At 38.2% G+C, this 20,036-nt stretch overlaps 2 long non-coding RNA genes across 2 annotated transcripts in view; one reads left to right on the top strand and one right to left on the bottom strand.

Annotated features, from left to right (window-relative positions):
- LOC139802080 (uncharacterized) overlaps nucleotides 1–20,036 on the top strand; it is an 85,259-nt gene that overhangs the window by 33,598 nt on the left and 31,625 nt on the right. The window lies entirely within an intron of this gene.
- The window catches only part of LOC139802081 (uncharacterized), a 44,064-nt gene continuing 37,836 nt past the window's right edge, over nucleotides 13,809–20,036 (bottom strand). The window contains exon 3 of the long non-coding RNA XR_011728482.1: nucleotides 13,809–17,943. This is a non-coding gene — a long non-coding RNA (uncharacterized lncRNA). The remainder of the gene's footprint in view (nucleotides 17,944–20,036) is intronic.

The raw sequence follows: 20,036 nt of genomic DNA, 5'->3' as shown, positions 1-20,036 counted from the left end.
AAGTAAATATTAGACATTGGAATTGTACATAAAATTATTTTCTCCAGGTATGTTCTTGGTCATGCCTTTTCCCATTGTGTGCAATCATCAGTGATCCCATCCATGGTCAATTATTACAAAAATCTGACAGAAAGCCCTGCTAGATAGGCAGAAACATGAAAATCTCTAGAAACAAGGTATCAGATTTCCAAGCAGAATGCTTGCTTAAGACCTCCTCGTTAGGGAGAAGTCCTCCAGGCAAACATCCACTCATTATTTATTATTGTCATGGTTTACTGAAGATTCCTCGGTGTAATTCACAGTTGGTTTTTAAATAAATCTCTCTGTATGATAAGTGTGATATTCCTGCATTCAAGCAGCAGGGTTAGTTGAAAACTGAGCAAGATCAAAATTTCACATTTCAAGGACTCATAAACAGTTTAGTCTGACAATGAGGTAACAACAACAACAATACAACTGCCAAAAAGTAAGGTGGTACTGGCTGTACAACACAGTAGTGAAGCACTGAGACAGCAAAGCAAAAGCAAACCAGTGCTGGTAATGAAGAATTATTTATGGTGAGAAACTTCTCTGTAGGAGAAGGATGGTGTAGCATTTATGATTAACATTGAAGACATGAGGCCCTGAATTTAAGGCTTCGCTTCTGGTCATTAATCCCAACTTATAGAGGGTCAGTTTGGCCTACAGTCTCAAAAGCTTCAAGACACTCTGATGTCCTAGAGGATTTGGTCCAAGATTCCTAGAGCCCAGCTGCTCATCTGGAAATCAGGGGTACTATATCTTCTCCTTCTCATAGGAAATACTGTGAAGGAGAGGATGCTAAAGACTGGGCATGATTTAACAAATGGTTTTGCTGTGGATCTTTTAAAAGGGATAGAAGTCCGAGGGATTTTCCTTACAAATCTTACAACATCAAAAAGTTAACTAATGCTTATGTCTAAGATGAAAAAAATGCATGATTAATATTCTATTTTTCATTGCATTATACTGCTGAGATCTGCAGAATACCTCAGAAATTTCCATCTCTGATGAGAACAGGGTGAAGTCTCTTCAAGGAGAAAAGTCCTCTGGTGTGATCCATTTTTCTCCTGTAGTTAAAAATTCTTGGGCTGATTCAGCATCTGGGCTGATGATTTGGCCCCTGGAAGCACTCGCCCTCGTTCCTCTTGAAGAGGCTGAGGGGGGGGCACACAATGGAAAGTTTCTCTCCTCGCCAGAGGACGTGAGCACAGGCCAGTGCTTGCCAGGGCAACGTCTGTTGAATCCCGTGTTTGGCTCAGTGCACAGTACCTACTACCCATACAAGATTTGTTCTCTTAAATCTGAGATTTATCACTTTGCATAATAAGGTTTCTTTACTAAGGTAACACTGTAGTCAAACAAATGTAAAGCTGATGAGGATAAAGGGTAAAATAACTGAAAAAGGCTTTTTTACTCATTGTGATGAAAGGGGTTATTAATGCAAACAGATTGCTTTTTTTAGTGTACCTATTACAGAGTTGTGCCTGCTCTTTGCTGAATGCATACTTATCAGACTCTGTGTGTGTGTGCAATAAAACCCTTAGTTTATTAAGCATTTTTTCTATTCTGCTATGTCAGTCTAAATTCTCTTTGAAAGGCAGGAATGATGGAATTGTTCAATATACTGTGTGCAGGTTATGACCTCTGCAGTCAGCCCCTGAAACACCACTGTCTTTTTACTTGTGGGACAGCTAAAATTACTTATAAGGTAGCCTTGTAAAACCGTAACATTTTGCTAAAGCTAAGGGCCCTGAATATGCAGTACTTGTGCATTTTTATATTCTTTTCTCATTTTCAAAATACTTACAATCTCTATAAGGTTTCAAAAATGAAAATTTAACTTACTATTTTTACTGAATATCTTGCTTCTAAACAAGATCTCAATCCTGCAGCAGTTCAGATAGGTCAAGATCCTTTATGGTTCTAAAAAAACTTCCACCGATTTCTACATCCATTTGTGTACTTGATCTGCAGGAGATACCTCACAATTGCCATTATGTCACCGAGGAGTGGACAGTAAGTATCTCCTGAGTGTTGGAGTCTGCTGTGGAGGACACACCTCCACACTGAGGCACACTCCTGACCTGAGGGGATGAAATGCTGGTGTTGGGGACAGATGGAATACTCTGAATGAAAAATCTGAGACAGACGAAACATCTCAGATACCTTCTGCTGCACATGAAGATCCTCTATTAGGAGGACTGACCAGCCAAATTAGAATATCTAGTGTAAAGCCACCATCACTCCTCTGTGTGTCCACACTAATTAAACATAGTTTCCTTGTTGTCTATAAGATAAACAACTGAAATACTATCACCCACTATAACAATGATCAGCAGCAGCTCTGTCTACTGTCTGTGTTGTTACTAGCAGGGTAGTTTGAAATAATAAATTGTTTCTCTTCCACACAAAAGGCCTAAACAGCAGAGGCATGGCCCATGAAGGCAAAGCTAAACAGTCAAATTGCTGAAGTTTATAATTGGTGGCCCTTATTCTATAAAGCATTGAAACACGAAAAGTTTATATTCTGTAAATATTCGGTGCCCAAGGGTGAACATGGTTCACCAGACCCCCGTGTAAACACCAAAGGTCTAAGTTGCTTTTGGAACTTGAAACTTTTGCCAGCAGGATCCTCTGAACAGATTTAACTCATATAATGTTTTAAAAAAATAAAGCCTTATTTATTAATACCTTGAAGGTCCAGGGCCTTGGGGAAACTGTGTTAACATGGTAAAATGCCTAAAAGCCCAAGCTTAACTTCTGCATGCTCGGGGAAGAGAGCATTGTCATTGAGCTGGGAAAAGCCAAGCTGTCCCACTCACAAAATGTTCTCTTTGTTCTCTATGTGAATCAGTTTGTATCTGCTGATAACCCACTTCTTTCCAAGAGTTTCAGGTTTAGGATTCCCTTTGATGCTGGACTCACTGCTGAGAATAGTAAACCACTCTAACTTTGATGGAGCTGCAGTTATTCCCTATAGTCAGCTATCCTATTGTTTCCTCTAAAGTTCTTATTTATGTCACTTTCATTTTGGGTAGGTTTCCTCCTTCCTCCTTTCTGATGTAAATCATGCCAGTCATGAAAGTTACAAATTAGATAGCCCAAGAGGTATGCAGTATTTTAATACAATATATATGTAATTTCCTCATTCTATGTAACATATACAACTAGAACTCTATCAATGACCACAACAGTGATCTTTTTCTCTTGTCACCTCTGGCAGCAGCTCTCCCTCCTGTCTGTGCTGTTACTAGAAGGTTAGCAGGGGTGGCAGCCTCTGCCAGAGTCACCAGAGCACAGAAACCACACAGGGCTGAGAGGTGTCTTGGTCTGAATGCATGTTGATGCCAAAGCTTCTGAAGATTTCAGCCTGTCTGGAGCATTTAAGTGTTATGTCAGGCAGCTTAGTCTAGTAATGGTAACCTAAGCTACAAGCAGCAGGGAGGTATTTGTGCTGTGGTTTGCTTAGAGGAGCATTTGGAGCTTGTGACACTGTCTGACACTGACTGATTAAGATACAGGGACTGTGGTGCTGTCAGGAAAGAAGAAAGAGGGCTCGGAGTGCTATTGTTGCTCACAGATCTCCAGCAGAGCAGCAACCAGACACCACTGCACAGCAGCATCGTGCTCTACCACCTTCTCTGAGAATTACTGCCTAGCCAACCTTAAAGCAATTAGGAACACACCACTTTTTTAACACAGTGTATCCTACCACTCAGACTCCAAAGGCTGTGTACCATAGGCAATCAAATCCATACAGCTGGGGAGGGGATTATGATAGGAAAAGATGAGGAAGATAGGTGAAGGACAAAAATACAAACTGTAAGTCTTACTAGGAAAGCATTAGTATTGCTGCAGCAAACAAGACCAGGACCTAATGAGGAGAGAAACAGAGCTACCTACTTATGCTGCACATACAGACTCATCTTCATTTTCTCCATGGCTTTTCTTTAAAAAGCACACATTCAGATTTCTCCCTGAACCCAATTTCCTGAGTATCTCCAAGGCTCACACTGCAGTATTCATGTGAATAATGAAAAGGATTGGTTTGGCAGGCAGAGACAATTGCCAGGCAGCCTAGGACTAGGGCTACAATTTTAGTTTTATTTAATTTAATTCTTAGGGCTTTCCCTGGTACAAGATGGTGGGTTTCACCATGTACTTTTTCTTATAATTTTTGTAAGTGATTAAATAATCAATGGATTATTTTACCATGCCTTCCCAAAGTGCCTAGACTTAGGGATGGATGCTCTTCAGCTCAGACTTATGTTTTTGGCCTTCTAGGACCACCGCTTCTCCTTACAGCCCATGCAGGAAAGAAAGCAGGCAGGAGAAAAAAAAAAAGTTTCAGCTATCTTCAGAAATCTGAGATCCCTGCAGACCCATGATTCTCTTCCTCATTTGTGTGCCAGACCAGGTGTGTTCTTGTTTGTGTGCTGCCAGAAATGTCCTTGTCCTCCATGGAGCAGAGGCCAGAGGAAACTGGAAAGATGTGGCTCTTTCTTCCACCAGGGAGGAGGCACTTGGGCTTCCAGGAGCAATGTCTATTCTGTCTCAGAACTGGGCTGTTTTCATCTCAGCTTTCTTAATAAGTATTTACTGGGCAATTCACATTTTCCCTCCTGCTCTATCTAACAGAGCTGATTATTGCTAGGGTCAGGTTGTTACATGAGCTAATTAATATTCACAGGCAGCAGTAGGAAATAAATGCAAACCCCATCTCCTCAGCTTTAATTACAATATCAGTGCTATCAAATTCCATGTGGATACACCTCCCCACATCAGCTCCAAACAATTTCAGATGTGTATACCAACAGGATCCACAACATCTTTAACTCATGATCTTCTGTCATTACAATATAATTACTCTAATGCATCTTTACTGTTCAATGCCCGCCAAAGCTAACAGCCATTGAGTGTACCATGTAATTATGGAATAGAGATGTTAATGTAAGCATTCAGCCTACAGTGACTTGCAGCATTTCTTCCAGTCCCATTATTCAACATTTGTGGGAAATCTGACTCCTGTCTCTGCCCCTTCCTTCTTTATATTAGCTCTATGAAACATTTATGCTGTTTCAGTACTGAGGAGCCCCAGGTGGCAGTGAATTCCCAGCGGCAATACAGCAAAAGAGTCAATAAAAACAGCAATAAACGTCTCACTTTCATTGGCTCTGTGCATATAGAGGAATAGAAGAAGATGAGTCAGGGAAGAGCAACTGCAGTTTGTACCTTGGCGAGCTATGGGTGAGGATCTGGGCCTTGTGTAGATAGTGTAAAAGAGATTAGAAGGGATTTGACAGAAAATACGGGATTACCTAATTAAGCCAGTGAATATCCCTTGATTAAGTGCTGATGGAGGTCAGATACAAAAGTCAGCTAGTTAGGGAGAATGGGGTAAGCTCCACAGGGCCTTTGTGGCAAAGAGAGATGTTTGCATTTCACAAAAGGTAAGGGATGAGCCTGTGGAATAACTTGTCAAACAACAAGCCATTAGATGATTTTAGCCTCTTATTTCTACCACTGTAGAAAGTGAGGAACAAAGCACACATTTTAAAGAGCTTAAGTAGGATGAATGTTCAAAACTCCGTAAGGATTTTAAAATGAAAACCAGCTGCAGACATAACTCACATTGCATCATGCAGTGTATTCCTGTGTCTTTGGAGAGACTTACAAAACCTTCTCAGTATATCAGTTTAAGCAGTCCTTTTACTTTTCTTAAAAGGCAATCATTTTAAACTGTAACAGCATCTATATATGCCAGGTTTTGCTTTCCATGTGATAACAGTCACTACGATTGAGACATACATTATCAAGATTTAAAAAACAGTTAAACAGGAATGATGTTGTATTGTCACCTATTCAAGTTGTAATTGGTGTGAAACAGTAAGCTCTGCAAGCAAACACAGAGACAAACAACAAAGAAATCCCTGGTTTGATTTAAAGTGACTAAGAACCAAGATAGATAATATATGAAGTTTTAGGGAAGAAGCATTCCTTCCCTGAAATGCAAAGGCCTTTCTTGAATCTGTGGGAGATAAAGCATGAGAGAAGTGCAGCTGTTTTCTTGGAGCAGTACTTTTATCTCTAGGAAGTCATCTTTTGAATGCAAATGGAAATTAAGGCTGCCAGGCTGATTTTTATCTCTGTGCGTCCTCTGTCAAACTTAGGCTGTATATATTTGCTGATGTTCTGTAATATCCCAGATAACTTTGTTGTTTGCATATTAACTGTTTTGTGCTCATCCAAGGATCATAAGTATTTTGTGCAAGATATGACCATCACTTTCAACAGTGTAGACTACTCTTTTCCCAGATGTCTCCCTGTGTTCTCAGAGAAAGCTCAAAAATCCCTGACAAACTACTTTAGAATGTGTTTTTTCAGCATCAGCTGACTGGGACAATGAGGAAGCAGTTCTTGGGCCAAAGTACTTCCACAACAGTCACTTTGCATCCAAACCCAAGGAGGTGACCTTTCTGGGTAGCTCCAGCACTGATCCTAGCCATGGAGGGGTGGGGATAATAGAGTTTAAAGTTAGATGTGCTAATACATAATTCTGAGTGTTCGAATCCAGGATTTTCCTCTCTACTAATGTATGTGTACCTGAATAAGGGCAATATATACAATTCACACATAGAATTAGACAAAGATTATGAAAATGGACAGAGTTCATGGTTCCATCATTTCTAGTTACAAGGAAGACTCCCTTGTTCTGGATAATTCAGGATGTTCCAGCATGGAAAAGGAAAATATTTTTCTACTTTAACATCACAGTGGCAATGTCAGATGATTCATTGGCTCTGGAGAGCACAGAGATTACCAGCTCAGCACATCCATAAACCAATCACCATTTGTCATATGTGAGTACTTCCTGCAGTCCTAAAAAGGGATTTGTTTTGTGTATTATTTGCAGGAAATGTAACAAACTCCATACTGAACAGCAAAACAAAACCAGCACTTGATTTTTTTTATTAAATATTTGCCTATTTACTTGGGAAAACTTCACTTTGGGATTTTTTTTATCTTGTCTAATAAAAGGACCCCCACAGCTGTCTTCTTTGTGGAGAAAAGCTGCCAACACCAGTATCATTTTCTGCATATTGAGTGAAGTACTTGAAAGCCCCAGTTCCATTTTAATATGAGATGCTTCCCATTTGTATGCAGCTGGAGAGAGTATTTTTATCCTAATTTCAAAAAGCCATATGATGAATTTCTTTCTTTAAACAGATAGCATCTCAAACTTTTCTCTTTTTCTCTCTCTTTCCCCCAGTATACACCTTTTGTCTTGTTAGGCACCAGTGTGCTCAAATCACTGCATAGTGTTGACATCTCACTTGTTATGCATAAAATGATGCCAGCACCGTTTATTTTTTTATATTCCTGGGCATGATCTACTGGAATAATTCCCAGATTAACTGTTTATTAATACAATTTTTGCAAAAGAGTTGCTGGGGAAATTCCATGAGACCACCTTGAATAAGGCCTTCACTATCCTTTTCTGAATTTTCTGAATCTGGAAATTGACACTTTTGCACCCTAGCCAGATCTTCCTCCAGTCCTGATCCTGTGAACACTTTGCCACATAGGAGTAGTTCTACTACAGCCTATCTTGGCTATTCAGTACTCCGTACTCTTTCCTATGTGAGCATCAAATTCAGTTGCATTCTCACATACCACAGAGCAAGGTGTGCCTTGGCACCAGGATCCCAGGCAAATCTTCCTTCCCATGACCTGCAAATGCAGCTTTTGTATGGCAGGAGTACAGGGTTGCCATTGCACTTGGTCTACATGGAAGGATACAAAGAGGAGGTACCAACCTGCAGCCTTGGCCTGCCTTGCTCTGCGTACGTGCATGCACAGGCGCTCTGTATCTCTTGATTGCTAATAAAATTTGCTCACATCTCACTGCTGTTGAATTAGTACATTTCTTGAACACTTCCTGAATGTGTGTTGTAAGAGCTGTAATTATTTACCACACCAAGGGCAAACTCAATCATAACTATATGCTTAGCAGAGACTGCTAATCTGAAGTGCTGTTAAACTTTCTTTTGTGTTGGCAGAGACCATTCAATGCAAATGTAGTGACATTTTGTAGCACAGTCGCTTGTGCTGAATTCTTCCACCCCCATAAACTCTGATGCAGTGGAACATTGTTACGGTTAACAGCAAGCATCTGTAACATCCACAGATATTTTTAATGTTTGTGTCAAGAGGAAAGATTAGAGCTGTGAAGGCAGAGGGACAGTTTTGTTTAAGAGTCACAAAGCTTTGAACTCTGCATACATCACGACTAAAAATACTGTATATGCTCTTCAGCACATCTTGACCCTGTGCAAGTCATGGTTAAAAGCAAAATATCTGAAGGTTGTAGAACATTTGAAGGCTCTGCTGTAAACAATATGCTACTAAGAATTAAGTGCCAAACATCATCATCCTCCTACTCTGTATATGTCACATCTTACAGGCTGAGAATGACTAACCCAAACAACCTCAGATGGCAACCCACCAGGCAGACAGGTTTAGAGTGATGGTAGCAATTCAGTGGTCTATGCACTTGGTCCTAGGAGTGAACAGTGAATAATTGCCCAGACTGTGCTTGGAGATTCTTTCACTCAAATTCAACACCTCTGCTTCCCATTTCTGCTTTGAATTGAGAATAAAAGGATTATTAAATTCTCCAATAGAATTAAAGTTCTGAAAATTTTACATTGGAAAAAGTAGGCAGTTTTGTTGCTGATTATGTTATATGGAACAAATAGTGCCAGCTGTACAAATCTTAAATGAACCTAGGAAACATACTATAAAAAAAAGCAGAAGATCTGAGAGTCTCTGGGCTCCTGGGATAGTTTTTGTCAACTAAAAGTAGAGTAGGAACCTCAGAAATACAAGCATCCACAGCTTACCAACATCCTTTGTATTTACAGTGCCCAGTGCCGGGGCTGCAAAAGAATGAGACATCACTAGGCAAGCTTTCCTAGGGCTTCCAGGTTTCCAGCCCGACAGGCCAGGGGTTGAGGTATCCAAATTCTTTGTTGTGAAGAGAGGAGTCAAAGCTGCAAGAGCCCACATTTGGGTGAGAGTCCTCAGAGATTCAGGGTTTCCAGCTCTATCAGAGGGACCTGGAAAATACATGAGCTTTGGGTTCAGCTCCTAGTTGAGCTGCTGGAAGACTGCTAGGTGCCCTGGAAGGCCACAGAAGTTCTGCAGCAGAACAACAAATTAAGGAGACCCTCCTGCATTTTGGGGGAGAGGGGAAGGAGGGGGGAAGAAAACAACCAATGAGAAAACCCAAAGACCCAGTGAATTTCCTAAGAAATATTTTTGTTTTCAGTAACTCAGCATTTTCCAGTGAAGTATTGCTTACTGGAAAATTTCTGCCCAGATATTATTCAGATAGACATGACACATTTTGGATGACATGAGGGAACGTTAAGTTTGGTCTTCTTGCCAAATTCCACCTTGGCAGATAATTTCCTACTTACTTACATCCATCTCACAACATTAACAGACTGCATTTTTTTAGCTCACTTTCTGTCTTGCTTTTTTATTATAAATATTAAAAGATTTTCTGCGTTTCATCTTCTGTGTAACTGCATTTTCCTGAGTTCAGTGCTATATAGAAGAGTATGGTATCTCTATGCAAGAGAGCATTGGGGTCTGTAAAATCATTTAGGTTACTGTAAGATCATTGGTGAAGGACTGTTTTAGTGCCTGGGAAGATTTTGCATAGCAAGGTGTAATTCCACACATAATGTGAATAATCTGTTTGTCACATTATTTTATGCCATTGTAGTGCATAACTGCATTACAGAGTAGCCATTTTATTTTTCTGTCTCCTCAGGAATATTTATTACTACAGTGAGGATAGTGCATCATCTCCAACTAAGACCCAGGCCCCTATTGTGCCAGGCACTATAGCAACAGACAGTAAAAGGCAGTCCTTGTTCCTAAAGACCTTTCTTTTTAAACAGACAAGGCACTGCCAGAGATTTATTCTTTGGTTTATAACAGTTGCAAAACAACTTGGTTAGGAGTATGAATGACTGTTAATAGACTGTGACAGTACAGCTGGGGGATGAACACATATACAGTAAAAAACAAGGGTGCTATCTCCTGAACCAACTGAAGTAACAGGAAAAGTCCTCCGAACTCCAATGGGAGCCAGGATTTCCTCTCTCTGTTCCCATTTCACCAGGCACATGCCTGCATAGCATAATGCAGTGTTAGACAGAAAGATTTTCAAATTTTCTGGGTATAAAAGTAAAATTGCAGTACTGTCATACTGTTTCTATCAGAGTAATAAACCCAAACAGAGCACTGTGCTAGTGCTGCTAGGTGGCTTCCAGTCCTCACTCAGCTCTTGCTCATGGGTATTTCTGTGTGGTATTGCTGGTGCACGCAGGCACAGCCACAGCTCTGCTCTGCCTGGGGGTTTTTTCTATAGAACTGCCTAAGGACAAGCTACAGGTCGTGGGTTCAAAAGCTGCCTGGATTCACCAGTCTCTCACAAAACTACCAACCACCACTGATGGTAAGCGGCAGGGTTAGCTGTGGTCTTCATGGCCTCCAGTGCAGGGACTATTTACATGACAAGTGAATTCCCTTAACATACTGTATTTCCTGCTACGAGTCCTTTCTCTAAGGAACAAAGATTAAAAATACTACTGAGGGAGAGCTCATAAGTAGACATATCTCCTCTTCTGGTCTTGCTATATTTTATGTTATTATTTACTTAAATTGCATAGCTCCTCAGCCCTAACAGGGGACTCAGGTAACTTATTTTTTTGTAAGTGATGCAATGTACCTTAAAGCAGACATAATCATTACTTCAGAGTTGCAGGTTTGAATCTGAACCTTCTGAATATGAAGATAATATAATAGAGGTTTGAGTGCCACTCACTTTTCACCCCTGAGTTCATCATAAGATTAACAGTCCTTATTATTTTGCAGAACAAGCAATAGCACCTCACCAAGGGTATAATCACCTCAGTCAAAAAAACAAATAAGCTTTTACTTAATGTGCTAAAAATATAGTTGAGAAACCTTCGATCTCAAGCCGTGTGACAAAATAGACTGTGTTGACTGAGCAGCAGCTGCTGCTGTTCAGGCTTCTTCACCCTAACAATGCTTGCCTTTCTCTCTCCCCACCAAATTTAGAGATGATGTCAGTGTAGCCAGCCCCAGGAGTTCAAAAATCAGAAGACAAACCAAAATAGAATCACAGGATTGATATCAAAGCCATGGAAGTTATTGAAACTGAAGCGTATGATTTGGGGGGTCAGCCTTTAGATTTTTTAATTCATAGGAGACAGCCTTCTCCTTTCCAGTTGTCTGCTCAGTTCTCCTGTCTGTCTGAAATGCCCTATTTCAGAGTGAGAAGCAGCACAGGACAATGGGAAGCACAAAGGGTTGGGAATCTATTTAAAGTTTATATAAAGCTCAGTTCTCTACCATATGTAAAGCCTTAATCCTGCAAATACCATATCTGAATGCTTGACTTGATTCATACAAGCAGCCTCATGGGAAGCAGTTGGGGTCCTCTTGTACTTGAAGTTTGCCACTTATATAAGTTCCTGTTGCACATCAGAAATGTTACCCTGTGTCACAGTGTTAAGAATCAGTGAAGAATGAAGAGGTCTGTTGCTCACTTTTCTCCATGATTTTGGACAAGCCCTGAATCATTCAATATCCCAACTTCCTGCTCTTTAAGAAAGGGGCAGAATTTATCTCTACAAGGTACTTAGAAGCCTATAGACAAAAGATAGTAAAATTCAGATAATTAATATATTGTCAACTTCTGATGAAATCTGAGTTGTAGCAAATGCAGCTGGAAATAATGTTTGAAAAACAGTGAAAAGTATTTAATGATTAGATTTCTTAGTAAAACCAAACTCACAGAACTGAGCTTAATCCACCATGGATCAAGTCTGACTCAGCAACTAAGAGAAACAGAGGATTTACTCTTCTCAGCGCTGAGACCACCATATTTATCATTTCACAAAGTGGACCTCCTGCACTTCAGCAGGATAAGCAGGGCTCTCTTCTAGAAACAACAATTCATGGCAGCTAGAATTTCTCATGCGGGAATTTATCAGGATCTAAACAGTTCTTTACCTTTTTCCTACACGCAATGCTCAAATTCATCTGAATTAAATTTCCATTTCATTGATCCTACTCCTGATTTAAATTTATTCTGATATTTAAAGTCTAATTTTTTTAGGCATCAGTAATATGTTAAGATGAAGTGGCATGTTAGAAAAGTACTCACTTAAAATAATGGAAGGATTTCATCTTTTATTAAACATCTGAAATTACCAAAAGATACTACCTCAGAGTGACTTAGTTTAAAGAGGCAAACCGATACACTTTGTTAATTAGACTATTAAAAAACTCATTTAGGTGTAAATAAGTCTAGGTCGTTAAATCTTAATGTAAAGCATCAAAGTGACACTTCAGTCTTCTTACTTTCTAGTAATATTAATTCATGACCTTAGAAATTAAAGAATTAGCATCAAAGAACTTACTTCTCTGCTTCTCTTTTTAAAGAAAAAAGATGCACTGGTAGTAGCAAATAGTTTCTAGGAAATTCTCAGGCTGATTATAGAAAATTTCAAGTCAAAAAAATTAGAAAAAATTCAGCAAAGTTTATCTAGGAGCAGGGAACAAGTTATCTTACCTGATTGCAGAGGGCTAAAAAGGTTTCTAGGACAAACTGGGAGAAGTTGATGTGAAGAGACCAAAGATAGAATTGAGAGGAACAAGAGTGAGGGCAGAGAAGGGCAGGGGAGGTAGTAATGGGAAATAACACTGAAAAAGGCTGTAGAGAACAGGAGAGAGGGACTCAAGTGCAGCAGCTTGGATGAAACAGCCTGTCCTCACACTAGCAACACCAGAATCCCAACATTAATGTAAGAGCAAGCAGCAATTTCCTGTATTTCCATACGCGTCACAGATTACATATAAAGTTGTCCACAGTATTAATGAAGATTACTGTTTTTCCAGAGGATGCAGAAATGTCATTTCTATGCAGTACTAACCAGACTTGAAGTGCTGACACAACACATGGGGAAAAAAAAGAACAGTGAGAATCACATGATAGCTCTAAGGAGGAGGAGGATTTTGAGGTGGTAGCAGTGATACAAGGTGAACTGTACTGAGTAACTCAGTGGCAGAACAAGGGGAGGGTTATTTTAACTCCCACCAGCAGGGATGCCAGCCAGCACTTGCAATACATACAAGACTACCTCTGTTTCCTGACTTAGTGACTGGTTGGCATATGGATACATCAAGATAAAGGTTTTCAAAACCACAAAAATAATTTAATTGTTTTCAGTCTTCCTAATTCACTTAAGCATGTTACACTAACAAACAAAGACCCTACCTTTTCCTTTTTTTTTCCAACTGAATGCTTGCTGTGTATCTTCCCACAAGAAGACAACTGACAAGACTCTTTTCACTGAAGGACTGTTAAATATAGTTGTTCCTGCACAGACAAATGTAAATTGTCCAAGATTATATGTGAAGCCATATGACAGTTATATAGGAGAAGTGATTGCTCCCACTGTACACATTCTTTGGAATTGTGTGACACCTGTACAATCAAGCATGACACAAGAAAATTTATCAAAGAATATTTAAATATACCTTAGGGAGCCACTAGATTTTCTGATGGTTTTGCAGAAGAAAAACTAATTGCATCTGCACAGTACAACTGTTTCAGAAGGGTTTATTTCCATCAATAATTTTACATTTTTCTTTGGTAAACAATTGAAAGAGTCTACTTGAACTGATAATAAAAATCAGAACTGATTGAATGATATTATTTTCAAGCTTCTTCCATTTTATCTATGCTTAGCTGCTCCTGCTGATATTTTGCTATATCAGAAGAGCATAGAAATTCTTGCCCTATCATGGGGACATCAGAATGGACAATCACAAACAATAATTCTCACAAAGAGCCTATCCCAATTTCTAAAACTTTAAATTGTGATTCAAATAAATTTATAAAGTAATAGATTTAAATCACTAGTAATCCTGCTGGTAAACAGTTTGTTGTACTAAACATTTGATGTTACTAAGAGATTTTCATGGGAAATACACATACATACACACTGTTCGAATGCATCCATTTCATTTTAGGGAATTTTTAAACTTTCTAGACTAATGCTGCCTTGGAAGTTCTCTTAGTTTGCAGAAATGTGTAGAAAAAAGCAAATAAATAGTTCTTTCTCTCAGTACTTATCCAATTATCTGGTGGGGCTGTTTGACAGGGTGCAGTCAGCAGTCTGATGTGTCCAAATTGGACACTGCTTCATGCTTGCATAGGTGACTTTTTGATTGTACTAGATGTCTCAAAGTCCACTTGGATTCTGTTAGATTAAATGATCTTGCTGTGCAATTTATCCGAAAGAATATTTTGCTAAGGTGATTTCCTTGCTTGTTAAATCTGGAACAAGTGATGATATTACTGCTGTGTTTTCACACAAAGTTACTTCTTATTTAGAACACAGTGGAGCACTTAACTTGGAATTCTTTGTTCCCCTTGGACAGGTGAAGATTGATTCCAATGGTCTCCCAAACAGACTATAAATCAGGATAGTTGAGATTGACATTTCATTGGTATGAGCAAGAGAAGGGTCAGATTATTCTTTGCCAAGCTGTATGACAATAAAGCACCATTCCAATATTTCTAACTCTCTCACCACTTCACTTTTGATACTGTGACAGGGTTTGTAATACCATTAGGCTGTGATGCCAAGAGCAATTCTTTTAAAGAGTGTGACACTGAATATAGGCTCTGGCAAACGATGCCTTCAGTTAGAAAGTATTAATGTGACAGAACTCTTCCAGAACCTTTTACAGAGAATATGTCTTGACCGAAAAGTGACAAAAGAGAAAATAGTGCTTGAATCTGTGCAGCATGGCACTGAAACAGAAAAATCAACTGAAAATGTCTTTTTGTGTGAGAATTGATCTCACTGTCGTTTATGGTCATGTAAATCACAAGGAACCATTGAAATCAATGGTAACTACAGCCATATAAATCAGGTGACACATGAACAAAAAAGTTGTAAGATTATTATTGGGTCACTTAGCTCTGCCTATAGTTTTATTTTAGCTTAAACATTTATCAGCTTTGCTTGTCCAAGCCAACTCTTAAAACAGAAATATTTTCTGCAGTTTGGCAACAGTGGGCATTCTGGACTGGGTTTTCACAGGGCAAGTAATAGAGAATTTGTCGTAATGGGTCTATCTACTGTTTTGCAGCTCCTCTCATACTTTATATCTCTACTTTATATACCCATAAACCATCTAACTGACTATGAAATGACAGTAAGAAAAAGAAAGAAGTGCTGCCTTTTCATCATGTTTCTCTGACATACGAGATTTGATCATCTGTATTATCACAGCTACAAATAGTATTAGCAAACATAAATTACCCAGCCCTGTTACTTACCGACATGTTATCTGTCTTTTTGACATTGAAAAATTCACAGCATAACTGTTTTCTGCAAAAAATATTTTCTTCTATTTGTTCTAAACGCAGGGGCCCTTAATTTCAGGCTGCAATTGTTTCACTGAGCTGTGCTATGCAGGAAATGCCCCCATCACTATTCTGAATACTGTGTTGTGTTTCCACTGCTTCCTACTCTTGCCAACAAACACAGTCTAGGCTGAGAATCTCAGTGGTATGAGCTGGTAAATGGTCCACAGTAGCATCACTTTATACCTTCTGAATCCTTACTGTCTTTTAAGTGTTTTACATATAAATCTTACAGTATATCACATTAACTTTGTTGCCTTTTTATGAGCATTCACAGATAGTCAGTCAGTTTTTGTCTCAGTTGTCTCTATCAAAATTTGGAAGAACTTAAAGAAAACAGAAACACAGATCTTGAAAAGGACCACTGTCACATCATCATGATGGTATGAAAGAACTAAAATGAGAACTGCAAGGCTTCTAGCTACTACACTGATCTCACTAGAAACTGTCATTTCTGGTATTTGTTTTTGGGTTTTTTGTGTTTTTTTTTTTGTTTGGGGTTTTTTTGTGTTTTTTGTTTGATGTATGTCTGTTGTTTTCTTGGGTTTTTGTTCCTCTGGAAATTATTTTTTTGTAATACTCGGTGATCTCTAAAAACGCCTCTCCAATTGTGATTTCGGCTTTTATTGTAGTGCTGCAAATTGGTGGGATTATCATTAATACTGCTAAAATTTATAATGGTTTATGTGATTACTGCTTCAGTATGTATTTTGCTGCTATCTGTAGGTGAGCTCATTAATATTGTGTATGTATAAACATCAGGCTGAATGGAGTTAAATGATGATTTGAAAAGGCAGGATGGCTAACGAGTGCTCAGACAAACAATTAGTACTCTTTCTTACTAATTCACAAGGTGTTCTATGCGTAACTCCAGCCTTTTAGAGCAAAATTGAGTGCATCTCAATTATAACTAAGCTAGGGACTTGTAAAAACTGACTACCTTTTTAAGCTCCTGTTACTATAGACTGTTTTTAAGCTTCTCAGAAAGATTCTTTGTGGTTGAAAGAAAATGTGATCTAAAGGAAAATCTTTTCTACTACCTTTATTTGTCACTTAGAAGTGAATATTTGACTGATGGGACCTAGTCAAGTTTTATATTTAAGAGACTTTAATGAAAAAATACATCAGTCTTAAATGAGCCTTAATTGGTCTGTGTGATATGTCTGTGTTGGTACTTAGCACAGGATTGAATTTCACACTAAAGGCTCATATTTACTAACCCTTAACTCCTGCTGAGTATCCCCCTATCCCTGGTGCATAGTCTTATTGATTTTGCCCAGAGTAATTGTCTTTCTCTGTTCTACAACTCCTAATCTTTTTATCTGTAGTTTGTGTAAAAGAACAAAATACTTTTTTTCTAGATAATTTAAATCCTTGCTTTGAAAGCAAATGAACTCTAACCACTTTACTATATGACAAGCTATAAAAAGTACCTGTATGAATTTAAAACATTATATACACTGGTTTTAACTTGCATATAGACAATAAAATAACAGTGTCCTCTCAAATGCAACTACCAATATTTCTCAGAAATGTGAAATCAGCATTTGATTCCCTTAGTTCTTTAATTAGTGTCACTCTCTGTGGATCAAATACCAACCCATTTCATTCACACTGTGGTTGTCTTATGACACGAAGTTTACGTTTCTTCGTTTTTTTCAGGCATGGGTTCTCTAGATTTTTCTAGTTACTGGTGCCTTTAATGACTGCCTGCAATAGTAGTGCTGGATATGAAAATTTTCAGGGAGAGTATTATCCTATAGTAAACTAAAGCTAAGACATATTTTTCAAGGTACTGCAACAAATACCCACTTGGGGCAAAATTCAAAAGCTTTTCGACTGCCTGACGTGGTCTTTGATAGGTCACAATGCTCCCCTTTGGATATAACAAGTAGATTTAGTACTTTTATTTTGTTTTTCTGATTTTTCTAGTGGTAAAGTATTCCAGTTGATAAATTTTAATTTAGAATCTCAGGAGCAAGAACATTTTGTAAAGCTTCTATATCTTCAAGACATAGACTGGATTTTTGCAGGCAAAGATAAGACACAGTATTCAGAAAACTCTTATTTAGAGCCATTTTAAAAATACTTCATTGAAGATCTTTCAGACACATGTGATATTGGACACATGATCTGGAGAAAGATGTTGTAGTGCTAGAATTGCTAGAATGATCCCACAGGACAGGCACTTTTCTTGTGTTTGAAACCATCAAAAGAAGCCTGGATATTATTTCTTATATCTTGATTGGATGTGCTACAGTGGATGTTTGACATTGGCAAACAAATGGCCATGTAAAAGACCAGAATGAAGCAAAGTCACCCCATCTTGACCAGAAGTCAGGGAGGTTGCAGTGCAGAGACTGTGTCAGTGAAGGACACTTGAAAAGGAAGAAAGAAAACACAATGAAAACAAGGAAAAGAAAGCTGAGTATGAAAAAAATTAGAAACCTCTGCTGAAACATCAGGGAGCAATCTACTCTTGCAAACATACTTGACATATAATCTCTTCACCTTTATCAGGATATTGTAGAAATTTATATTTTAAACCCTGTGTGGTTTTGAGATTGGAATGTTTGTAATGGTTCAGTCCCATTACAATGTCCTACACTCCTGTTGCTCGGCCTAGTTATGAGGCACAGAATTTGAAACAGTCACTATCACAAAACAGTGACGGCACTGAAAGAGAACCCCAGGGCAAAAGTTACTTTGCAGGGTGTCATGAACAACTCTGCCCCTCCTTTTAACACAAGGTAGCATCCATTATAAGCAAAATACTGAGTGGTACATCCATTCAACAATGGTCTTGCATTGCCTTCACTGATTAAGAAGCAAATGAATAAAATTTAGAACACTTGTATGGTTTTGGAGTTTCACATATAAGTACCATTTAAATATCCTAATGATCCTATATCCTAAATATGCTAATTCAGTATGTTTGGTTAACTGAAAATGGCTCAATACCTTTCGCTACCTAGAAAAATGTGATATTTTTAGAACTTAAGACGACAGTTCTGGCTCTTTATGTAGACATAACAAGAAATGCAAAATGAGGTGTCTAATGGCCTATAAGGAACTTATACATTTTATTACCTATTGAATTTCATTAATGGGGTGATAATCAGTAATCCACACAAATAATGTCTTTCTAATCCTGAAAAACTGGCGATATTTCTCTGGGCTTTAGACACTCCAGTTCTGCAGTGAGCAGTGGCAGCATGTTTGGCCAAATAATGACTTCCATTATTAAAAGAAAACCTATTGATTACAGTATTCAGGATATTTCCATCAAGATATATTACACATAATATAGTAGGTGTATATTCAGGGCAGCTGGAAAGAGCTTGTTTTCCAGTGTCCCTTGGGCACGAGTCAGCTGGCATTTTCAAGACCAGGCTGGATGAGGTTCTGAGGAATCTTATCTAGATGAGATGTCCTTGCCTGTGGCAGGGAGGTTGGAGTAGGTATCTTTAATGTCCCCTCCAACTTAAGCCATTCTATGATTCTGTGATCCTGAATGCTACAAGCTGTAAAAATTTTGATCATAACTTTAAATCATTTGTGTATTATTATTCTCCTTCAAAGTACTTGGTATATTAAAAGGTACAAATGTAACCATGCGAATTCAAATTTTTTTTCATATACTTTCCATGGGTTCCTTCTGCAGGTGATCTTACTGAGGAAAGTTAATTTAGTAAACTAAAAATAGCAACAATTAAATTTTGTTCCACAGTATTCCACAAAAGGATAATAACAAAAATGTAATTTAGCAAAACCAAATATGAGAACTAGGATATGAAATTGACACCATGTAGGAGATTGCTACCTTTCTGCATCTGTAACTATATAAATAAAATATGATTGGAGGAAAAACAAGAATTATGTTTCATGCTGTTGATTTTCAAGTCAGTGATGGTAACAGTAGTAACTCTGATTTGAAAAAATTTTCAGTATTTGAGAGAAGTTCAGCTGTTTTATGGTCATTTTTCTACTTGTTCGCTAACTGATTTGAACTGAATTTCATTTCAGTATAAAATATGTCACTTAATATATGCCATAAAGAGGAAGAAGGGAAAGAATTGAGGAAATAAAATTGCATTATTTTTGAGAATTATAACTACCTCTTCCAGCAGAACATGTCATGATTAAGTAGTAATGATCACTTGGAGCCATTACTCTGTGTGCTGATCTGCCAGCAGAGATTTAAACTACTTTCATGTCATGAAATGGTAAATTATTCTGGCAATTCTGTTAGTCCTTTATTTTCCACATAAATCTACTGTATTCTAGGAAAAATCTTCTTAATCTGAATTACAATTTTAAAGAATCTTATATGGCTTACTTGATAGAATATGATAGTCTAGTCTGTCAAAACCTGAGACTTTTAAATCAGTTAATCATTAACCCAGCAGACTTAAATGTCTCAGACATAGCTGTTAGTGTCTACCCTGTCAGTGCAGATGCTCTGCATGTG

The sequence above is a fragment of the Heliangelus exortis genome, chromosome 13, assembly GCF_036169615.1.
Source record: "Heliangelus exortis chromosome 13, bHelExo1.hap1, whole genome shotgun sequence".
Lineage (NCBI taxonomy): Eukaryota > Metazoa > Chordata > Aves > Apodiformes > Trochilidae > Heliangelus > Heliangelus exortis.
Note: the sequence above shows the minus strand (reverse complement) of the source record. Positions and strands in the feature narration are given on the sequence as shown.